The following is a 23,312-nucleotide window of genomic DNA, read 5'->3' on the forward strand; positions in this document are numbered from 1 at the left end:
ATTTATGGAAACGAAATGTGTTAAATTTGACAAAGTACAGTTTATTAATGTCATAAGTAAATTAATGCTCTTAATTAAAATCTCACAAGCTCATATGTTTAGCTTTGCCACTAAGACACTCTGTCCTTCAAACAGAACCTGCCTCAAAAGACAATTTCTTTGTCCTAAATGATCAGTTCAGCATTAATAAACACATAGTGGTTTGTTGCAGCTCATTAATCATCCTCAGTTTGGGCTCTTTGGCTTGGTGCAATTAACTGGTTTCACTGAGATTTCTAAGTTGGAGTGAAATACAAAGACAGAGGATGCCTTCTGGATTATTGATTCAGTTTACTTGCATGTCCTTTCAGTTGTCTCCACTAATCTCACATTTTTGCTTTCACGTGTTACTCGCTACTTCTTCTCTTCTCTTCTCTTCTCTTCTCTTCTCTTCTCTTCTCTTCTCTTCTCTTCCTGGACTCCTCCTTTCATCTCTGTCTTTTCTCTTGTTCTGTCCTTCACTTGTTTTTTGGCGTAATGATGCCTCACAGCTCTAAGTTATTAGATTCAATATAATTTTCAAAGCAATAAAATCTGTGGATTTTATTCTTTGTCTTTATTTTTTTCATTACCCTCAGAATGTATTATAACAAGCTTACTTTTGATCCTTACAGGCTCAGGTTTAATTACATTCAAAGAGACATCACTATCAGCCATGGAGCAGAATAAGCAAAGAAGGCTTTTTTGATTAAGACCATAGTTTCTGTTTTGGGTTCTATTTTTTTATGAGTTAATATCTGGATTCTTTGTGATATCAGTCATGACTGCAAGTTTGAAACGTATTTTTCAATAACCTCATATTCATATGGAAAGTTAGGCTCTCCAAATCCAGGATGGTGAATATTTAGCAAGCAAAATGTCACATAGGAATATGGTATTAACCTTTTGATACTGAATCATTTACTATGCAAGTTATTAAAATAAACTTTTTCCTTTTCAACTGGAGTCTGGATGTGTGTAAATGCATGTGTTTTAGTGTGCAGTCTGTTGAGAAAGGTCAGTATGCTGCATTATCAATTACATCTTATTTGCAACACTTTCAAACAGATACAGAAAGAAAATAGACCGGTTCCACTTCACTTTGCCTCATAACACTTAATAAATTGAAGAACCAGTCCTAACCTAATATTGAATGAATTCAGTATGAAGTCTGAACAACAAGTCTTCACGATTAAATGCTATGTTGTTGTTGCAGGAGACTCATGGGTTGATCTTTGATACAATTGCTTTCACAAGGTTCATGGCACTTTTTTTTTATATTTTTAATAGACATCTTATCTTTTATTAAGACATTGTTTGCATGTCAGAAGAAAGGGAATGCTGTCATCAGCTGTAAATAAGAGCGATAACAAATCACAACTCAACACTGATTATGTGAATAATGTAATGTTATCGTATCAGGGCCCTGATTTCAATACATTATTATTTTGGCAAAACACTTTTCTCGCCTTTCTCATTTTGTGGGAGTATTTTGAATTCTTCCTTAGTGGAATTTTGGCCACTTGAGGGCAACAAAGCAAGTCATAATATTACGCATCACTGATATTAAAAATAGGTGGCTATTTACATATCCAGCAGACACAACACTGGAAACGTCAATTTTTTTGGAGTGTATTTGTCTCAACTTGATGACTAAGTCCTATATTTGTTTAGCTTTATTTTTGTCTATGAGCAGTCGCTGATGACTCAGTTCCCATCAGTCATTACTGACATGCTATTTACCTCTTCGAGGGGATAGGACAGCAGCTGCTTTTAAGCTGGATAGCTTTCTCTGGCTGCTGGGGGAAAAAAGATGCTTAAAAATCCATTAATGTAAGGAAGGAGTCATAATTTTCTGTTTCTGGTTTAGTACGGGTGCTTTCACATCATGCTGGCATCTCCTCCTCATTCACTATAATACACAAAAACACAAAACTTCAACCAGTTAAAAGTTGTTATACTGATCTGTTCCTTTTAATGGATGAGTTTGAGCAGGGTTGTTTTGTAGATTTTTCCATACTGTAACTGTGTGTGCAATCAAAGTTATTCAATTCTGATTCTGATCATTTAGTGAAGTGCAGAAGACTGTTTGCTTCAGAGCTCTGTTATGCTTTTTAAAAGAAAGAGGAGACAGAGATGGTGTGTGGGCAACCTTGAGGTTAAGCTGTAGGATTCCCTCTTAATAATCACTTACAAATGGTCCTGGTACTTTCTGTCCTATTCTCCCATTGGCTAAAAAAAATTAATGGTGAGTTGTATCCATTTGTCACTGTTTTAGTGCTGCAACATATATTGGCGAACAAGGATGTACCCCACCTCTTGCCCCGTGACACCTGGGACAGGCTCCAGCCTCCCCATGAGCCTGAACTGGGTAAGCAGAAGAAAATGGATGAGTAGATGTTGCCAACTAATTACGTTTCTATAAAGTATTTTCCTCCATACTGTTATTTAAAGTGGTGCATACAACCAAATATTCGAATTTGCTTTGATCTAGGAACTTTTTTGATCATTCACTCTCTAATGAAGAGAAAAACAGTAAGCAAAAGAGGAATTTGAAATATGAGAAAAGATATAGACTAAATTAGGAACCACAGCAGGTGTGACAGTAAAAATCTTGAATGAGAAATAGACAGAGCAATAAAGTGAGTAGTTTTAATTGTTGAAACAGTTTTTAAATCCAAATAGTATTTCTATGAATAATTAAAACTATGATAATAAATAAATAATTGTTTTCGAGCTTGAAGGTGATCAAACTTGTGATGCTAAAAAGGGATTAATACTCTGGCAGTCATCTGCATCTTACTAATACAAAATAATGTGCAATTATTTTGCTATGATTAAGTGCTATATTGACATCAGCTGAAAGACAGTAGTGTTTATAAAGGGGAATAATATTCATAAGACAGTATGCATGAATTCTAATATATGGTAAATGAACTGGTACTTATATAGCACTTTTCTACTCAATTTGAGCACCTAAAGCAGAAGTTTCATTCACACCTAAGAACATTTGTCCAAAATTACTTTAGCAGATACAGTAGTGCTCAGTATGTTGCCCAAGGGTATTTTGACACATGGACAGCAGAAGCTGGAGATCGATCCCCTGACCTGCCTGGTAGCTGACCTACTCTACCACCTGAGCCACAGATGTCCCCTAAAGTAATTCATGTGTGAGTGTAAAATGTTTTTTTTGTTTGTTTTTTTTGGGGGGGGGAGGGTGAATAGATATCACGATATAGATGTTGCTGACTTCATTCAGTGCTTACTTACTGCTGATTGTACCATAAGAAAAATGATCCTGTCGCTGCTGATCATTCCCCATGGATCATAATGGATCCTTTTAAACATTCATCTCAGATGCACTTATTGTGCATTTGCATGGATATGGGTGATTTTGATATGATGTTTTCATGAATTCTTATGATGATATTCTCAGTGAGGCAATACTATTAAACATCCATCCATCCATCCATCCATCCATCCGTTATCCATTATAAAACAAATAATAATTAAAAAAAACCCACCAAAAATTTAATTTTACAGTGTTTTGTAACATTTTGCTTGGTCCCTGAGTCATAAAACCTAACAAGAAATTGTCATTGGTCATTTAGAGAACAAGACAAAAGATTCACGGTTTTTATGTAAAACTGGCTGAATGAAGTAAAAAAACAAAAAAACAAGCCAAACCATTCTGAAGCTTACTTTTCTCTTTTCATGAATACTGATGTGAACTACAATCCATTTGCAGCCACACGTCCGCTCAGTCTGCAATTTATGATTCAAGCTGTAACTACCTCATTTGATCCCATCCTTGTTATGCTAATTTCCTCTCACAATGGTAGCAAATCAGTTTGATTTAACTGTGCAAACTGTGTGAGTAGAGGAGTGGTTGCTTTTACAGTTCAGTTTGTGTGTCTGCTTGTGTGGGCTTACACCTGTGTGTGTATGTGTGTGAGTGTGTGTGTGCATGTGTGTGAAATACAGCGTACAGTTGTCACTGCACTGAGAGGTGTTTTTGTACCAAAGCCAAAGCTTCCAATCTGCATTTTGATGTCATTAGCTTGCCACATCAGGTTGCTTCAGTGGTACTTTAAACCCAGATTGTGTTTTCAAGAGCACTACACAGAATATGCAACAAAAGGTTTAAAAAGCATCAAAAAGACCCTTATAATGAAATCCGAAATTATTTTAGAAATTGGTCATTTGGTATTCTAGATTTTCTTACATCTGTATAGTAAAAACTAAAGCACACAACTGAAAGCACACAACTGATATAGCTAGTTCTTTTGCTGTTATGGTTATCATACTGTGTTTCTTACTATGCACATATTATTTCCTGTTTTACAGGACATTCAGAGGTTGCAAGCCTTCCAAAATAGCACTACTTATCTTCACGCCAATAAGTTGTCAAAAAGTCAGCTCAGTGCTGGTTGTCTCCTAATGTGAGATTTGCATTGGTCTTGACTTCCTTTTCACACCTTTTCCTTCTCTGAGTGTCTTTGAACATTTTAGACTGCTGGTGAGGTGGTGCTCTTTTTGTGGTATAAATCACCTCTCTCTGGACTGCAGTATATACAGGTATATACAGGTATATACAGGTATATATGTATATATATATATATATATATATATATATATATATATATATATATATATATATATATACATACACACACACACACACACACACACACATATATATATATATATATATATATATATATATATATATATATATATATATATATATATATATGTGCATGTGTGTGTGTGTGTGTGTGTACGAAGCTCACTCACATCAAGTCACAAGGACATGTTCTGGAACATAGTTATGGTCAAACATAGTTATTGATCACCTCAAAATTACTCGAAGTTTTGAAATGTGTCATGTGTACACACACAGACATTCTACATAGTAACTACTAGTCCAAGATGGCCTTGAGCTCTGATCCTTGTTTTTTCTAACTTGACCCTCAGTGATGTGAAAGTCTGTGTGTCAGAAAGAGAAAGTGAGAGAGTAGAAGTGAATCTATCTCATTTGTCTATTTTTTATTTTCTGCTGGATTCTCTGAAACATGAGCCAGGGTGAAAACAAACGGCAAAGTCAGGTAGTGCTTGACTTATGCAAGTGATTTAAGAGAGTTTCTTTTCATCTGAGTCTAATAACTGGTAGTCTGGAGCTGAGTTGTTGTATATAACAGTGATATCTCTGAATTGTGTTAATTGAATATTGACCTACACTCACCAGGCACTGCATTGTTTCAGCCTTACCTTACCTTGCTTGTACAGGGTTGGACTGCCTTTTGCTTTCACAGCTGTCTCACTTCTTCATGGCACAGATTCAATAAGGTGCTGGAAACATTTCTCAGAGAGTTTGGTCCACACTGACATGACTGCAAAAACTCAGTTGCTGCTGATTTATCAACTGGAAATCCATAAGAATCTCCTGTTCCCCCACATCCCAAGGGTGTTCTACTGAATTAAGATCTGATGACTATTAAGGTCATTTGAGTACAGTGAGCTCATTGTTATGTTCAAAAAACCAGTTTGAGATGATTTGAACTTTGTGACACAACATGAAGTGTTATCCTGCTGGAAACAGCCATCAGAAGATGGGTACACTGTGGTCATAACCACTGTGGTCATATGATTAGCAACAGCACTTAGGAAGGCTATGATGTTAAATGATGCTAAGTTGGTACTAAACTGCCCAAAGTGTACCATTACACAACCAGCAGCCTGAACTCTCGATACAAGGCAGGATAGATCCATGTGTTCATGTTATTTACCGCAAATGGAGATTCATCAGAATAGGCAATATTTTTTCAGTCTCCTATCATTCAAATTTGCTCATCCTGTGGAAATTGTAGCCTCTTTCCTGTTCTTAGCTGGCAGGAGTGGCACCCAGTGTGGGCCGCTGCTACGGCACCCAGTGTGGGAAAATCCCAGTACTCAGACCAGCCTCTCTAGTACCTAAAACCATGCCACGTTCAAAGTCAGATCATCTTTGTTCCCCATCTGATGATTGGCTTATCTTAATCCTGCCAATATATCTAAGTACACAGAGGTGCTGCCACGTAATTGGCTGACTAGATATTTGGAGTGGTTTGTTTTCAGTCTGTTTTTCAGGTGCAGGTAATTCTGTTTCTGGTCAACTGTTTTTATTTTCTTTTTTGGCCTCTATTCTACTACTGTGTTTCCCTTTGCCACTGAACAGAGTGCCCGGTAGATGGGGAAAAAAAGAATGCATTAGAATGGTGCAAATCAACCAATTAAAACAAAAACAAACACACAAACATGGTGTAGATAATAGTCAAGTATAGTGGCATTAATAACAGGAAGCCCAGCCCAGACCATTCCTTCTAGATTGGGTGTAAAATAGAAGGTGGTTGTTATGGGAAAATACTGTGCATCCAGAACGAGGTAAGCAATTATGTACTGTAAGCTCTGACTAACAACGCCTTCTTACTCCATGTTGAACAGTTTACTGTAAAGCGATGCAAGCAAGACGTCTGTTCTCTCCTCCGGAAACTAAAGTTTAAAGTTTTTGTTCAACATCAAGACTCAAGTACAAGGGTACATCACTGTTGTTAGTAGTCTAAATGAAAACCACCTTCACGTGTAACTTTATAACTCCTGCATTAAGCTGTAATTTCTCATTTGTATTCTTTTGTTGAATTGACTTACCATAAATCAATAAAGATATGGGCTGATAATGTTGTGATGAGCAAAGCTCAGCTGTGAAATTAAGTTTTGGAATTCAAGGTTGAAATTAACACAAGTGAAGCATCGAGAAGGATAGAGCAGCAAGACTTGTTAATCCTTAAATCCTTAAAACCCTCAAGAAGGAAAAATGTGATTTAACAAGGGCCATATTATTTTAACAAGCTTTCTGTTTAGCCAGCCATACTTGTATTTATCCCAAATCTACCACACTCTCTCGGTATCTCTCTGAGTCTCTGTTTGCTGCATCCTAAATCTAATGTGTTGCTTTTTTCCCTCCTATACTTCTCTTTCTCTTTTATTCTGTAAATCAATTTTGGGCTTGAGGCTGCTGTGCCTTGCAGGCATAGCTCTCTTTGATAGCGTTCCCACCACAACTCTGTATGTGTGTGTGATAGCACCCACCACAGCTCAACAGCCAAGCCAGATTTCAAACTTCTTTGTAGGATTTTGGTTTAAACTCAGCTATGATGCTGCCTAAACAGAAACGTATAGACACATATGCACACACACACGCTCACACACACACTCACACATGCACTCAGTGGTGTGTGTGTACAGGGTTTTGGATAATGGCAATGTAAAAAACTGAAGTTTCGTTCCTCTGCTACACGTGTAGGCTTAGCATTAAAGAGCTAGAGACAGACAGAGGGAGAGAAAAGGAGAGGCACAGCTTTGAAGGCAGATATACCTAAAGGCAATGTCCTTCAAAGAGTTTGTTTCTCAAAGATTTTTCAGGCTGGGAAGAGGGAATATTGTGCATAAATGTTGGAGATAATGAGCTGATTCCCACATGTTGTAATTTATAATAGGTACATACACACACACACGCTCTCGTTTTCACATCGTAGTGAGGACATCTAATTGACAAAATGTGCTCCCTATCCACTTACCCTTACCCTAACCATCAAAAATGAGTGCCTAACCCTTACCCTAAACCTAACCATAACCTAATTGTAACCCTGACACTAAAACTACATATTGAGCCTCCAAAAGGCCTTCAAGCTCATGAAGATGGGCATTCTGTCCCCATAAGTGACTGTTGGTCCCCACAAGTATGGTGGCATGCCAATTGTCTGTCCTCACATGGACATCTAAACATGTACACACACACACTTACATACACACGCATACACATATATGACTTTGTCAGAGGAAAAGATTTGGGATGAGTCCAAACTCTAACAGAGTTTGTGAAGATAATTAAATCGCAATTAAATCACAATATATTTGACAGTAAAGCTATGATATTTAAGAAAGGTTAAACGAAAATGTTTTGCTGTTATTATTTTTTTGTAGAACGTTATGATACTGTAGATTGTGTATTAAAATACAAGCAACACATCAGCAGTGGATCTCACTATAATTGTTTACTGTAGATGTACTGTTTTTAGATCCAGTTGCAATGCTGAATATCTAAGTGCCTGGCTTTTATTAGATGGAAATCATGGGCATGTGGTTTTATTTTTCTATCTTTACTTTTCTATTTAGCCACAAACAGTAACTAAAGGTGGATGCCCCACATGTTCTTTTTTGTCATAACAGCTTCTGTCTTCTCTTTTGACTCAAGCATGATTCATTCCCTCAGGTCAAATGTGCCACACAGTTGTCACTCAAGCTCTGCTCTCCAAAACCTACTGGCTCCACCGGGTTGTGTGTGCTCTGCTGCAGATGTGTCTCTCTAAGCCTCGCACTAAGCCCTCTGTGCTATTCTAAACTCGAACTGTAAACAAGTGTATGGAAAGCTCTGCAATAAATAAGAGTGGAATGCAACATGTAAGCTGACATCATAGCCACCTGTCTTGCAAGAGAGCCCAGACTTTGAACTCAAAATCACTGTTAACCGGTTGTGTTGCATCTTATGTGGAATAGCTCCCCCTGTTGACTGAAGACTGTATAGCAGGTAAATGTATATTGTTGGATTTGTTTGATAGTCAAATGACTGTAATATTGTATTTTGGAGGAAGTCAGTCTGAATTATAACTTTCACTGCTGAAAAAAGCAAAACGAGTTATTGGGTTTTTTTTTCCCAGAGTGGACACATTTCAACTTTTAAACCTACTTAAAACCATCACAGTCTCTTCTAATAAAGTACATTTGAAACATTGATTTACATTTGTTACACACATTTTCTAACTGAGCACTGCTGTTTGTTTAACAAACACGGTGTCATCAGATGTTTTTCTGGAGAGCCCCAGACTTTCCTACTCCCCTAGCAGTAGTAACACCTCCTTAGTAACCCCTACTTCACTGTGCTACAGAGAGATTGCATCACAATGGCTCTTTACGTGTGAAAGACAAACAACACATTCTTTAATTCTGGGAATTCAATTGAAGGTATTTCTGTATGTATTTTTTTAAAAACATCAACAGCAATTAGTGGATAGAGAAGTAAAATGTTTCTGATAAAAACGTACAACCCTGTTTCGAAAATGTTAGAAAATCATGTAAATGTATGCAAATGTTGAGAAAGTAAGAAAATTTGTTTTTAGAAAAGACCCCTTCATTTTTAATTTGATAAGCTTGTTTAAAACACCATTAAACCTCACTCTTGATTGCAGAAACATGTTGCTACAGTATTTTTTTTCAATGTAACATAATTTAAGGTCAATCAGTGGATAAAAAGATCAAAACTTTAAGGTCATGCTTCACTTGACAAACTACAAGGGCTGCGTGCTCTCAACCTCTGAAACAGTGGCTTCCTTGAAGAGTTGTGGCTGAAGAGACAGCAAGATGAAATAAATCTGCCATAAAATAAAGAAAAACTATGTTTCTGGTGATTTTCTATTGAGATTATGAAACATTAACTTTGAAGTTGTAACATTAAGTCAAAGCATGACATCATGACATGCTCTGGCAGGCACTGATGTCAGATTTTCTGCCTCAGTATTTAAAGTCAGTGAGCCTTGGTGGGTGAAAGTGATTTCACAAGATTGCCGAAATATAATGAGCTTATATAGCTTTGCACAAGATGTAATCTTTTCCTTAAAATATCATTCTAATCAAATTTTTACCCTTTTTTATACAGTGCAATTGGTTGGATAAGTGAAGTTTAATAATATAGGAAAGACAAGTTTCAAAACTTGTGCGCTGTGTGACATCTGCACCTTAATTGGTTGTTCTTTAAACACCTTTCTCTTATAATGTCACCCGGGAAGCTGCATGTTATTACTAATACAGAAAATAGTCTAAATACCTCCCATACCTGAAATCCAGCATGTGTGCAGCCCTCATTCTCATTAGACCTGCGGCTTTGTTTATGGTAAATACTCACAGATGAGTCTCATAAAATCCTTTTAGCTACTTGGACCACAGCTAACAGTATGCTATGTAAATTAGATATTTTTTTTATATTTTTAATACCACACTAAGTAATCTGGGATTTCAGTGTAAGCCCTAATAAAATACTTGAACATAAGATTTTAATAGCTAGAATATTTCTGGAATACCTGTTGTTTTATTGCATGCATGTGAAATTAAAAAGTGTTTCCAGGGAAAACACACTCTTCCATAAAGAAAAAAAAAGTTGTTTAGCCAAATAAGTTAAAGACGCAGTTTTCTCCTATTTGCTACCCTTACACAGTCATTAGTCCTCTGCTGTTTTATTGAATGTAAATACTCACAGCTGAGTGCAAATAGTTTAAACTTTTTTTCTCTGAACTGCTTTAAAGAGTATCCAAACTTTACATGACACATGTTTAGCAGAACTTTAAATTTTGCTTAGAAGATTTGCTTTTTACCCCTTTTTGATTGAAAAAATTCAAAAACACCTCATGTCTGTGAAGGTTCTCAGTCATCCAGGTCATCGTAGCCTAAAGAGCTTGGAAAGAAAAGCGTCTGGACTTCTTTAAGTTGTTTGAAGACGTTTCACCTCTCATCCAAGAAGCTTCTTCAGTTCTACGGTCAAATGGTGGAGCGTCCCAGATTTAAGCCCTGTGGGAGTTTCCATTGTGCCTCTTGGGGGGGTCACTCCCACAGGGCTTAAATCTGGGACTCTCCACCATTTGACCCTAGAACTGAAGAAGCTTCTTGGATGAGACGTGAAACGTCTTCAAACAACTTAAAGAAGTCTAGACGCTTTTCTTTCCAAGCTCCTTAAAAACATCTCATCTCACCTAATCTTAGATGTCTTGTCATGAACAATACATCTGAAACACTTGCAAAAGAATCTTAATCAGTCGTCTGTTTTATAAACTCAAGCACTGTTTATGATTGAGCTCGAAGTCTGTAACTTTCAGCTAGGATGGAAGGGCTTAGAAATGATCAGCACCCTACTAAAACATTTTGTTGCAAGATGTAGGCCTGGCCTACAGCAGCAGAGCAGATTATCCTCAGCCTTCATTCCAGTAAATGCATGAACAATGCGACCAGGATGTTATAGCAACAAATGTTTTTGGTCCTGTGCTTGTTCTTTGGATTAAGCTTCAGGAGTACCTGGGACCTTAAATGAATGTTCTATCACCAATGTAAATCAATTACTCTATTGGTGATCATTTCATATAAGATGAAGACCTATTTTCTGAGTTCAATCTAATCTACTAGGCAAGCTAGATTTCACCGTGTTAACAACAAATGCACTTCATGATTCCAAAGATACTAGCTCAGTGTAGATAGCAACATTACATCATAAATATTGTATAATTAAAATAAACTAAATAACTAAATGTTTTACATCCTGCAGTAAAAAGGAAAACACAAACTTTCTCTTTAAGCACAAACACAAAGTACCCCGTGTTTGACAAGTGACATTATTACTTCTTAGAGGTTTTTATTAAACAAATAAACCTAAATGTAATTTAAGTACAATTCAGCATCCAGAAACTAACACTGCTATCATTCATATAAAACAAACAAAGATTTGATTTATGTCAACCTTATTATACAGGCAAGCACATAGTAGGAAATGTGCTAGTGCTTCAGTGGTACAGCTCATTTTGAATGTCTGTATCCAGGCTCTCTTACCCACATCTCTCTTTTTTGCTTGCTTTAAGTCTTTGCTGTTTTGTGTTTGATCTTGCATGAACTTAGACAGAAAAAGGTTTTGTTATACTGTAATATAAAATTCAACCTTCATCAAAATTCTTAAGATGTATAGTTACAAAACTATAATAGATATTGTAGAATTTATGTAAAAAAAATGTTTTATAGATGATGATGTTCCATTCACTGAAACTGTGAAAGTCCACGAGAGATCTGAATGCTGAACAACAGTACTTGACATAGAATATATCAGTTCATTTGCCTGTAAGTTTGGAACTGAAAAAGAATGAAGAGTTTTGAGTTTTCAATGAAAACTTCAATATGAAAAACTGCAAACTACATGCTCATATGGACGACTTGAAGTCATATCCTTAGGATACTTTCTCACATTCTGAGACAGTGGTACTTTTCAGGGTATTTTACTATCCATGTGCTGCTGTGAGCAATTAAAGGTCCAATGGGACAGACAGGAATGTAGCTTTTGCTTTTAACATACAGTGAGGCCTCTGTGCTGCTCAACTCTGACCAACCTTGAAGCGTTTAGATGAGTAGATGGAAATACCTGTTTTTAGGTGAAAACCATGCGCATATATGTCTACTATACACACAAACCACATGTCCCTGCGCATGAACCCTACTGACCTGTAGAGGGATTAAACCACAGCAGGGTTCTTACAGCAGTCAACCTTTTCAGAGACCAGAATCTGTTATCTATGGCAAGAATTGCACCAAATCGTCACAGCTATATTTTACTTTTAATAGAGTATTTACAGGTAGCGTTGATATGCAATGAAATGACAAGTTAAATGTTACTGTAATCTGCAACTGATGCATGGCATTGAGTTATACTCAGTCAAGTTAAAAATGATTGTGATTAAAAAGTTTGTATATAAAATATAACTTTTTAAAATTTTTTAAATTTTGCTTTAAAGTTTTCTGCTATTTAAGAATGTCTTTTTTGGTAGACTGTCTGGCATACTGACAGCATGGGGTCTGACTCGGCACAGCCACTGGGATAAACATAAATTCAAAGTCAAATTTATTTATATAGCACATTTAAGACAACAACTGTTGAGCAAGGTGCTGTACATTTAAGGTAATCAAAAGAGAAGAAAACAGAGGAAAACATGATACAATTTAAGAAAAAGAAGTATAAAATGAGAAGATTTGAGTAAGAAATAAGATACATAAAAGTAGTACAAACTCATTCTGATTTAAAAGCCAAGGAATAAAAGTGGGTTTTCGGATGGGTTTTGAAAGTGTCTAATGTTGGGGAGGTCCTGATGTAAAGGGACAGTTTGTTCCACAATTTAGGAGCAGTCACAGCAAAGGCCCGGTCTCCTCTGTGCTTTAATCTGGACCTTGGGACAGCTAGGAGCATTTGATCTGCAGACCTCAGTGATCTTGCAGGAGTGTACCAATTCAAAAGTTCAGAAAGCTAAACATAAGTGCAACACCAATCAAATTATTGAACATAGCAACTCTCAGTACAAATCGCATGCTGTCAAGTAATTGACCCCGCTAAGGTGGACTGTCATTCCATCAGACAAGAATGCCTAAAACACTTACAAGTAGCTAATATAGATTGTCTTTAAAGATATTAAAATAGTTGTTACATTTTGCATGGTTCCTTGTTGAGGTGATATCTAACTCTAATTTTTCTTAATGGTTTAAAGGTTTAAAAAAGCACGCCTAAAAGATCCCTTTCTTTAAGTTAAACACAATTTCTATCTGCACAGCTATGTTTTTATCATGTCAGAATTACTGCTGCTGGAAGTATTGCTGTCTTAATCACAGCCTTTTAACTTCCAACATGATAACGGTGCCACCTAGAGGACTCCAAGCATGCTCTTAATGAATGAGCCTCCACAGCACATTTCTGACCATGTGCTAGTATATACCATTTTATTCTTTACATCAGTAGATTATATAAATGGATACATAAATCATTTGTGGGGGAAAGCTACTAAGAAGACATGATTGATTAACATGATAATTGATTTTAATATTACATTCATAATCCGAAAAACATTTAAAAATCCAGTTGCTTTGAAAAGTGAAATTGCATCCAGAATATACAGTTAATATTCATATATTGCACTAAAGAAATGTATTATTTTATGTGTCTAACAAAAAAAAATCACATCATTTTCCTCCTTCACTATCCTTCTGGACTCGTGATATAGGATGACTCTTCTAGTGTAACAATGCGTGTTACCTCCAAATAGCACCTCTGGGGTAGAAAAGTGACTGTTGTGAGTGTGCATATGTGAGATGAAATACATGGGTCTGTATATATGTGTGTGTGTGCGTGAGAGTGTGTGTGTGTGTGTGTGTATGTGTGTGTGTGTGTGCGCTTGTGTTTTCATGCATCTCTTGGGGTACCCAGCTGAAGCCAGCTGTATATCACGCAAGTCTCCCTTGTGTAACTTCAAAGTCGCAGCATGTTCAGTTCAGGCTATTCATGACACAGTCACCGGAAGGACACATGTGTTTATGAAACCTGGACATACTGCTGTATATATAATGTCGTATATTTACTCTGTACTTCTTTCAAGGATATCATTTCTTCAAGTTTTGTTACCGAGCTATATGGGAGGACTGCAGAGAAATCTCTCTGGCCCTGGACAGAAGAAGCAAACATGCATGCCATGTGTCCTTCACACAACTTGAAACTGAAATAACCATGCTTTGAAAACTGCCGTAGAGAATTTGACTGTCTTCATAGTGCTCTGACTTTGTATTTCAGTTTTGCCTGAAAACTTTTGGACCAACACAACCTGGGAAAGGTTAAGATGAACAAAAGAGACTGCAACAGAAAGTGGATAGAGGTAAGAAGATGAGACGTAATCTGTAAAGAAACATAAAACAAAGTTCTCATGTACAGACTACATTCCCACAAAAAACAAAACAAAAAAATAAAAAATAACTGCCAAAGTGGTACTGGACTACTTGTCCACCTTTTGAGGTTGTGGCTTAGGAAATAAGGAAAGTGATCTACTAATTGGAAAGTAAGTGTTTTGATCTCTGGCTCCTCCAACCTGTGAGTCAAATAGTGTTTGAGTGCACTTTAAAACTGATTTAAAAAAATGCGTTGTATGTAGATGTAGAAAAAAAAATGTGTGTGAGCAGAGGGAGATGGTACTCATCTTTCTAAACAAACAAACAAAAAAACCCCAAACACTGTAAATACTAAATACTACAACAGCAACTACCTTTCAAGAGAAATGTAATGTTTGCAAAGATATGTGTTTAACTTTAGGTGTAATACTTACACTTACACTGCTACTCAGACATGATTCAGGATATGATTATTTTTCACCTCAGAAGTTTGCATAATTATTCAAGATAAACATAATCAAAGTTTTAATTACATTTTCACAAAAACAAAGGCTAAAACTTGGTATATAAATTTGTATAAGAGTTTCCACAAGTTTTTCACAGGTGATAGGGAAAAACAAAGAAGTGTTTTATATAAATTGCAGAAGCCAGGTGCATTGTGGGCGGTCAATTTCCTTATTTCCTTAGAAAAAGGTCAAAATGACATTTCTTTCTTCTTCAACATAAACTTTAAGATTCTCATAAGATGCAGCACATTAACTTGTAACATTAGCAAACTGCATTTTTACTCACTGTACACAAGCTAGCACACTGACCCCCCCCCCCACCCCCCTCTGCCTCTCCTTCTGTCTGTTCCTGTGTGACAGAGTCAGTAACACCACAGCAGGAGGTGAAAGGAGGAGACCTGCAGGCAGGAAGAGAGAGGAGAGGGAAACTGTGCAAAAGTACAGCACAGAATCGTGCCTCACATCAGATGTCAGCAATGCAAAAATGTGTGACACTGCAAAATGAAGGCAAAGGGGAGAAAAAAAAACATCTGTGTGCGATAGGGTTTAAATCCAATAACTGCATGCATGTATGGATCCGAGTCATTGTTCAAATATTTGAGCCTTTGTGTGTGCGTGTGTGTGTGCATGTGCACTTGCACAATGAATGGGGTGCCAGGCGGCAGCAGCTGGGAATGCCTTCCTCTGTTCTCCTGTCATCAATAAATGATCAGAGTGGGCCATCTGGAGAGAGGGAACCACCAACCACCAGGACCTGGCACTGAACGAATGACACAGAGAAAGAAAAAGAATGTGAGGATAGATCAGTGAACAGTAAGAGTAAGAGCGAGATGGGACAGGAAGGGGGAAGTTACATTTAAAGAACACCGGGGAGGCAATTAAAAAGATGATGTGAAAAAGACCCTACGATATACTGGTGGAGCTCAAAAGAAAATAGAATATTGTGAAAAGTTGTTTTTTCATGATTTAATTCAAAAAGGCATCATCTCCGATATTCTTTTGTTTACATTTTTATGATTATGGCTTATAGCTCACGAAAATCAGAAATCAAGCATCTTATGTAATTAGAATATTTCCAAACGGCAATCAAAAAAAGGATTTACTATACTTCTGAGTATGCTTTTTATTCTACAGTACTTGATTGGGTTTCTTTTACCATGAATTACTGCATCAGTGCAGTGTGATGCAGAGGCATTCAGCTTGTGGTGTTGCTAAAAGCCAGGTTGCTTTGATAACAGTCCTCAGCTCATCTGTACTTTTGGGCTGAGTATTTCACATCTTACTCTTGTCAGTACCCTATAAATTGTCTGTAGGGTTCAAGTCAGGTGAGTCAGCTGATCAATTAAGCACATTACAATAAAATTCACATGACAATAACTTGGTAAGCAAACCATTTGGAAGTAGTTTTGGCACTGTTTGCAGGTGGTAGGTTTAATCAAAAAGGAAACCGGCATTGCTATAAAGCTTTTCAACAGATGGAATCGTGACCTGATCTCCTGGTAGACAGCTGTGTTGACTTTGGATTTGATGAAACAGAGTGAACCAACCACCACCAACACCAGCAGATGACATGGCACAATAAATCCTAACAGACTGCACAAACTTTACACTGGCATTTCAACACCTTACATCTGTGTCTCTCTAGACTCTAGGATCTTGATTTTCAAATGAAATCAAATTTACTTTCATTTGAAACGAGGACTTTGGACCATTAAGCCACAGTTTAGTTCTTTTTTTCCTTAGTCCAGCTAAGATACTCCTGACACTGTCTGTGGTTCTGGAGTCTTTTGCCATTACTTTTGCAACACTTGAAAGTGGCTGTGCCTGGTGGCTGTTGATGTATTGCAACCACCTGGGATTCCTCTGGCCCGCCAGTAACCCCTTCACTTCCTGCCTGCTGAGAGGAATATCCAAGAAGAGCTCAGACTCCACTCCTCAATTATCAGCCAACTTTTACTACTGTATACTTACCCCTGACCATCACTAACCCCCCATTTACTCTGCAGCAGAGCTTCCTGTTCATTCCTGTAGAAAGATACTCACTGGAGCACTTACCTTTTTCAGACTCCTGTTTTTTTTTTTTTCATTCCAAGTAGTTCTTAAAACTGTTGCTGTTCACAAGCAAAACGTGCTGTAATGTGACTCGACAAATTTGCACCTAGACAAAAAGAGTAAACTTCGACCACATGTGCCAGAAGAAAAATGCAGTTGTTTGTAGAGATCGAAAGAACTCACACTTTTGCATACTCAGATACTACATTTGACATAATACATACATAATATGACATTTTCAGAGACAGAAAATATGCAAAGAATATGCATAAAATAATTAGTTAATTAAAAGTAATTTTTTAATGTATTTATTTTCACTGTTTTTTTGTGACTGGAGTTAGGAGTGCCATGGTCCTGAGTCTTTGACTTAGTATTTTGAGTTTTATACCCACCTGCTCCCGCAGGCCCACCACCCGCAGGAGGCGCCATAGGGGTCGGGTGCATTGTGTGTTGGGCGGCAGCCAGGAGCGGAGGCCCTGGCGGACTGATCTCCGGCTGCCAAGACTGGCAATAGGGACATGGAATGTCACCTCTCTGGTGGGGAAGGAGCCTGAGTTAGTGCGTGAGGTTGAGAGGTACCGGCTAGATATAGTCGGGCTCACCTCTACGCATGGCTTGGGCTCTGGAACCAGTCTCCTAGAAAGGGGCTGGACTCTGTCTCAGTCTGGAGTTGCCCCTAGTGAGAGGCGGCGGGCTGGGGTGGGTATTCTAATATCCCCTCGGCTTGCTGCCGGTACGTTGGGGTTTTTCCCGGTGGATGAGAGGGTTTGTTCCCTGCGCCTTAGGGTCAGGGAAAGGGTCCTGACTGTCATCTGCGCTTATGCGCCGAGTGGCAGTTCAGAGTACCCAGCCTTCTTAGAGTCCCTCGGGGGGTGCTGGAAGGTGCCCCACCGGGAGACTCTGTTGTCCTGCTGGGAGACTTCAATGCTCACGTGGGTAACAACAGCGAGACCTGGAGGGGCGTGATTGGGAGGAACGGCCTCCCTGATCTGAATCCGAGCGGTGTTTTGTTATTGGACTTCTGTGCAAATCACAGTTTGGCCATAACGAACACCTTGTTCGAACATAAGAGTGTCCATAAGTGCACGTGGCACCAGGATGCTCTAGGCCGCAGGTCGATGATCGATTTTGTAATCGTATCACCAGACCTGCGACCATATGTTCTGGACACTCGGGTAAAGAGAGGGGCTGAGCTGTCAACTGATCACCACCTGGTGGTGAGTTGGATCAGGTGGCGGGGGAGGACGCTGGACAGACCCGGTGCACCTAAACGCGTAGTGAGGGTGTGCTGGGAACGTCTAGCAGAGGCCCCAGTCCGCGAGATCTTCAACGCACACCTCCGGCAGAGCTTCAACAGCATTCCGAGGGAGACTGGGGACACTGAGTCCGAATGGACCATGTTCAGCGTCTCCATCGCCGAAGCTGCTACATTGAGCTGCGGCCGCAAGGTAGTTGGTGCCTGCCGTGGTGGTAATCCCCGAACCAAATGGTGGACACCAGAGGTGAAGGGAGCCACCAAGCTGAAGAAGGAGTCCTATCGGGCTTGGTTAGCCTGTGGGACTCCGGAGGCAGCCGACAGGTATCGACAGGCCAAGCGGAATGCGGCTCGGGCAGTGGCTGAAGCAAAAACTCGGGTGTGGGAGGAGTTCGGAGAGGCCATGGAAAAAGACTTTCGGACTGCCTCGAAGAGATTCTGGCAAACCGTCAGGCGTCTCAGGAGGGGAAAGCGGTGCTCTACCTGCACTGTGTATAGTGCTGGCGGAGCGCTGCTGACGTCGACTGAGAAAATTGTCAGGCGGTGGAAGGAATACTTCGAGGACCTCCTTAATCCCACTGACACGTCTTCCGAGGAGGAAGCAGAGTCTGGGGATGAGGGGAGTGACCCGCCAATTTCCGGGGGCGAGGTCACTGAGGCAGTTAAACAACTCCTTGGTGGCAGAGTCCCTGGTGTTGATGAGGTCCGCCCCGAGTTCCTGAAGGCTCTGGATGTTGTAGGGCTGTCCTGGTTGACACGCCTCTGCAATGTTGCGTGGAGATCAGGGGCAGTACCCCTGGACTGGCAGACCGGGGTGGTGGTCCCCATCTTTAAGAGGGGAGACCGGAGGGTGTGTTCCAACTACAGGGGGATCACACTCCTCAGCCTCCCTGGGAAAGTCTACGCCAGGGTGCTGGAAAGGAGAGTTCGTCCGTTAGTCGAACCTCGGATACAGGAGGAACAATGCGGTTTTCGTCCTGGTCGCGGAACACTGGACCAGCTCTTTATCCTCTCAAGGATACTTGAGGGTGCATGGGAGTTTGCCCAACCAGTCTACATGTGTTTTGTGGACTTGGAGAAGGCATTCGACCGTGTCCCTCGGGGTGTCCTGTGGGAGGTGTTGCGGGAGTATGGGGTGTCTGGCCCATTGCTACGGGCCATTCGATCCCTGTACAACCATTGCAAGAGTTTGGTTCGCATTGCCGGCAATAAGTCGGACTTGTTCCCGGTGGGTGATGGGCTCCGCCAGGGCTGCCCTTTGTCACCGGTTCTGTTCATAATTTTTATGGACAGGATTTCTAGGCGCAGCCAAGTGGCGGAGGGCTTTCACTTCGGTGGCCTCAGAATCTCATCTCTGCTTTTTGCGGATGATGTGGTTCTGTTGGCTTCATCAGGTGAAGGCCTCCAGCTCGCACTGGAGCGGTTCGCAGCCGAGTGTGAAGCAGCGGGAATGAGGATCAGCACCTCCAAATCTGAGGCCATGGTTCTCAGCCGGAAAAGGGTGGAGTGCCCACTCCGGGTCGGGGATGAGTTCCTGCCCCAAGTGGAGGAGTTCAAGTATCTCGGGGTCTTGTTCGCGAGTGATGGGAGAAGGGAGCCGGAGATCGACAGACGGATTGGTGCTGCGGCTGCAGTGATGCGGACGCTGCACCGGTCCGTCGTGGTGAAGAGGGAGCTGAGTGTAAAAGCGAAGCTCTCAATTTACCGGTCGATCTACGTCCCTACCGTCACCTATGGCCACGAGCTGTGGGTAGTGACCGAAAGAACGAGATCGTGGATACAAGCGGCAGAAATGGGCTTCCTCCGAAGGGTGGCTGGCCTCTCCCTTAGAGATAGGGTGAGAGGTTCGGCCATCCGGGAGGGGCTCAGAGTAGAGCCGCTGCTCCTCCACATCGAAAGGAGCCAGTTGAGGTGGTTCGGGCATCTGACAAGGATGCCTCCTGGGCGCCTCCTGGGTGAGGTGTTCCGGGCATGTCCCACCGGGAGGAGGCCCCGGGGCAGACCCAGGACACGCTGGAGAGATTATATCTCTCAGCTGGCCTGGGAACGCCTTGGTATTCCCCCGGATAAGCTGGAGGAGGTGGCTGGGGAGAGGGAGGTCTGGGCTTCTCTGCTTAGGCTGCTGCCCCCGCGACCCGGCCTCGGATAAAGCGGATGAAGATGGTTGGATGGATACCCACCTGTTTCTTGGAAAGTTATAAGATAATGTAAGTTCTTGTTCCTGAATATGTTATGTTCTAGTGCCTCTGAGTTTATTTAAATTTCTTGAATTCTAGTTTCATTATTTTGTCTGTCTCTTATATGTGGTCTCTGAGTCTCTGTTTGTTTACCTCTGGTCTACCCAGTTGTGTCTCAGTGGCTGTCTGGTCTCTCTGTGTTCTGTCTCATTTTTAGAAAATCTTACTAAATAATATTTAAAAAGCCATGCTATCCAAGCATTATGACATTTGAATTGAAGGAGAGTTAATAATTAATCACTTAATGGTGGAAGTAGTATACATTTATCACTCTTTACAGTAGCTTAGTACAGCTCAGTACAGTACACTATGCTGGAATAACATGATAAATATTCATAACAATAGATCCTGTTTGTAGGCTTGCATTAGAATCACATGGCTTTCTTTTTCTCACACTCACTGACAGTTTTCTAAAATATTCTAATATGCTGAAACTTGTATCAGTTTTTGTTATGTATGTGCTACATTTTATTATTAAGTAAGTTATAAAGCTTCACATATACATATGTACACGTTTGTCTGCTATACCCACTGGACCGCCATACTATTATAAGCAGGCCCCTTTTATTTTAACGTAAACCAAAAAAGCAAAACCATTCATTAGCAGTCTTGCTATCATCCCCACAAACGTCTGTGGCCATTTCATTATGTGAGTTATATTTTGAGCGTTTATTTAAGAAAGCAGTTTAATTCATATGTCATATTAAATCATATTTTATATATGTTACATATTATATGCTATTTAAGCTTTGTTTTATGTACATTATAGTACTTGTCATAAGCGCACATGATGAGACCAGACAAATAATTATTTTTTAATATTGTCCCCTACATCATTAGCTTAACATGATAATTTTACAGTAGGCTACCTCTTAGGAATTCATATCTAGCATCCCCAAGCAATATGAAGCACTCTCTCTAAATTTGTGTCTGCGTTCTTCTGTGTTTACATGTATGTCTAAATGCAGCCCTAATTTACATTTGCATGGTCATTTCGGATTTAATTTGCCTCACTGTGTGACTAATTTGTGCTCCAATAAGTAGCATATGCCCCAGGCCATATAACCTAGACATCGCATGGTTTTAAATGAGCTTTTATAATCCTTAGAGGCTATAAATATGTCCAGTGATTAGATATTTTAGTAAACTAACCTATTAGAATTGGTATAAAAAAGCCAACTATATGGTAAGCCACACAGCACACAACAGACTGGCTAATTTTTAATGTTAAAATGTTAAATACTGTAAGCAGAACTGGACATAAACAAAGTAGGTACCATATTCATATTGCCTCTTCTTGGTAGCACTTTTCCTTTGTTTAAAACCCTTTTATACAATTTCTACTAAACTTTTTTCTCCAAGTGTTTTTAACACTTTCTAATAAATTTTTTATTAGATTTTTTAAAATTTCATGTATTATAATATCACAGTTGTTACTATTTTCACTATCGTGTTTACCTTATGATGTTTTATGAAATGCTGTGTTAGTTTTCAGAATATTTTCTGTCTTGTTCTTTTTGGTCAGCTACAGTTTTTGCTTCAAATTTCTCCCATTCCCTGTTTTCCAAATCTCTCTTTTTTTTTTACTAAATCATGAACACTGACCGTTCCAAGTTTCGTCCATTCATGGCTAATAGCTCTCACTTTGGCTTGCTGGAGTCTATGGTTGCTTTTTGAGAGCTTAAATCCAACTTCACTTCTCTCCACAGGTTCTATTCATGTGATTCAATTGGACTGGTGATGTTATTAGTTACACTGAACTCAGCTTTCTGTAAGATCTGTTAAGGATGACTTTTGATGGTGATTTCACTACTTCTGTTTTCTCAGAAGCTACTCCACATTTGTAAAAATGTACAGGTGTCAGAAAGAGAGACAACCATTCACACCTATGTGCAATTTAGAGTTAGCAGTTAACGTATCCCCACCAACTGCATGTCTTTGGAATGTAGGAAGAAGCTGGAGTACTTGGAGAGAACCCACACAAACCGGGAAGAGAACATGGAAACTCCACACAGAAAGACAAAGACAGACAGAAGACAGAAGATGCTTCCTTTCAGTATACAGTCATATCACCCCACAGCAGGAGAGCTATCTGTGCCCTGTCTTTATTAGTTGGAATGTGCCCTCACTAAATTATTATTAATGTATTTATTATTGATATTTAAACAATATTGAAGTGATGTGATTATTTTTTCCTCCCCTCTCTCACCTTGCTGTTTGTGATCACAGAAACATCTGCTGAAATGCAACCTGGGAAGACGCTGAGCATGAATCAGGTAAGTCAGTAAGATTATTAATAATACTAAGCGTGTTTCTAATAAGCAAGGTAAACTGATTTTTTGTAGTGTTTTCTTTCTAACAAGCTTGTGGTTCAGCACACTTCCTCATTATCCATCAAGGATATTCATGGGAATCGAGAGGTTCTTGTAGAGAACCGGTTCCCAGTAGTCCAATTCCGTGGAATTGTTAGTCTGCCTGCCTATCATCCCACTTATCGATTCATGCACTCTCGCTACGATCAGCTGATTTAAACTTTTGTCTCGCAGGAGGAAAAATGTGGCGCTGTTTACAGCATCCACAAAAGGACGAGAGTGCGATGGTAAAGTGGAGACTGCTCCAGGACAGAAACATTGGCATTATACCATTAACACAACTTCGGCTCTTCGCAAGCACCTGCACAGACAGCATGCTAACAATAAG

General features: G+C 39.6%; 1 long non-coding RNA gene across 6 annotated transcripts in view; it reads left to right on the top strand.

The window, feature by feature from the left end:
• Nucleotides 1–17,564, top strand: part of LOC102082788 (uncharacterized) — a 139,750-nt gene extending 122,186 nt beyond the window's left edge. For 2 of the 6 annotated variants that reach the window (XR_003222186.1, XR_003222188.1), the window contains 3 exons: nucleotides 2,297–2,389; nucleotides 14,471–14,552; nucleotides 15,429–17,510. This is a non-coding gene — a long non-coding RNA (uncharacterized LOC102082788). The other 4 variants (XR_003222187.1, XR_002063768.2, XR_003222190.1 and 1 more) reach the window with 3 other exon arrangements.
• Nucleotides 17,565–23,312: the final 5,748 nt, after the last annotated feature.

The sequence above is a fragment of the Oreochromis niloticus genome, linkage group LG11 (genome assembly GCF_001858045.2).
Source record: "Oreochromis niloticus isolate F11D_XX linkage group LG11, O_niloticus_UMD_NMBU, whole genome shotgun sequence".
Taxonomy (NCBI): domain Eukaryota; kingdom Metazoa; phylum Chordata; class Actinopteri; order Cichliformes; family Cichlidae; genus Oreochromis; species Oreochromis niloticus.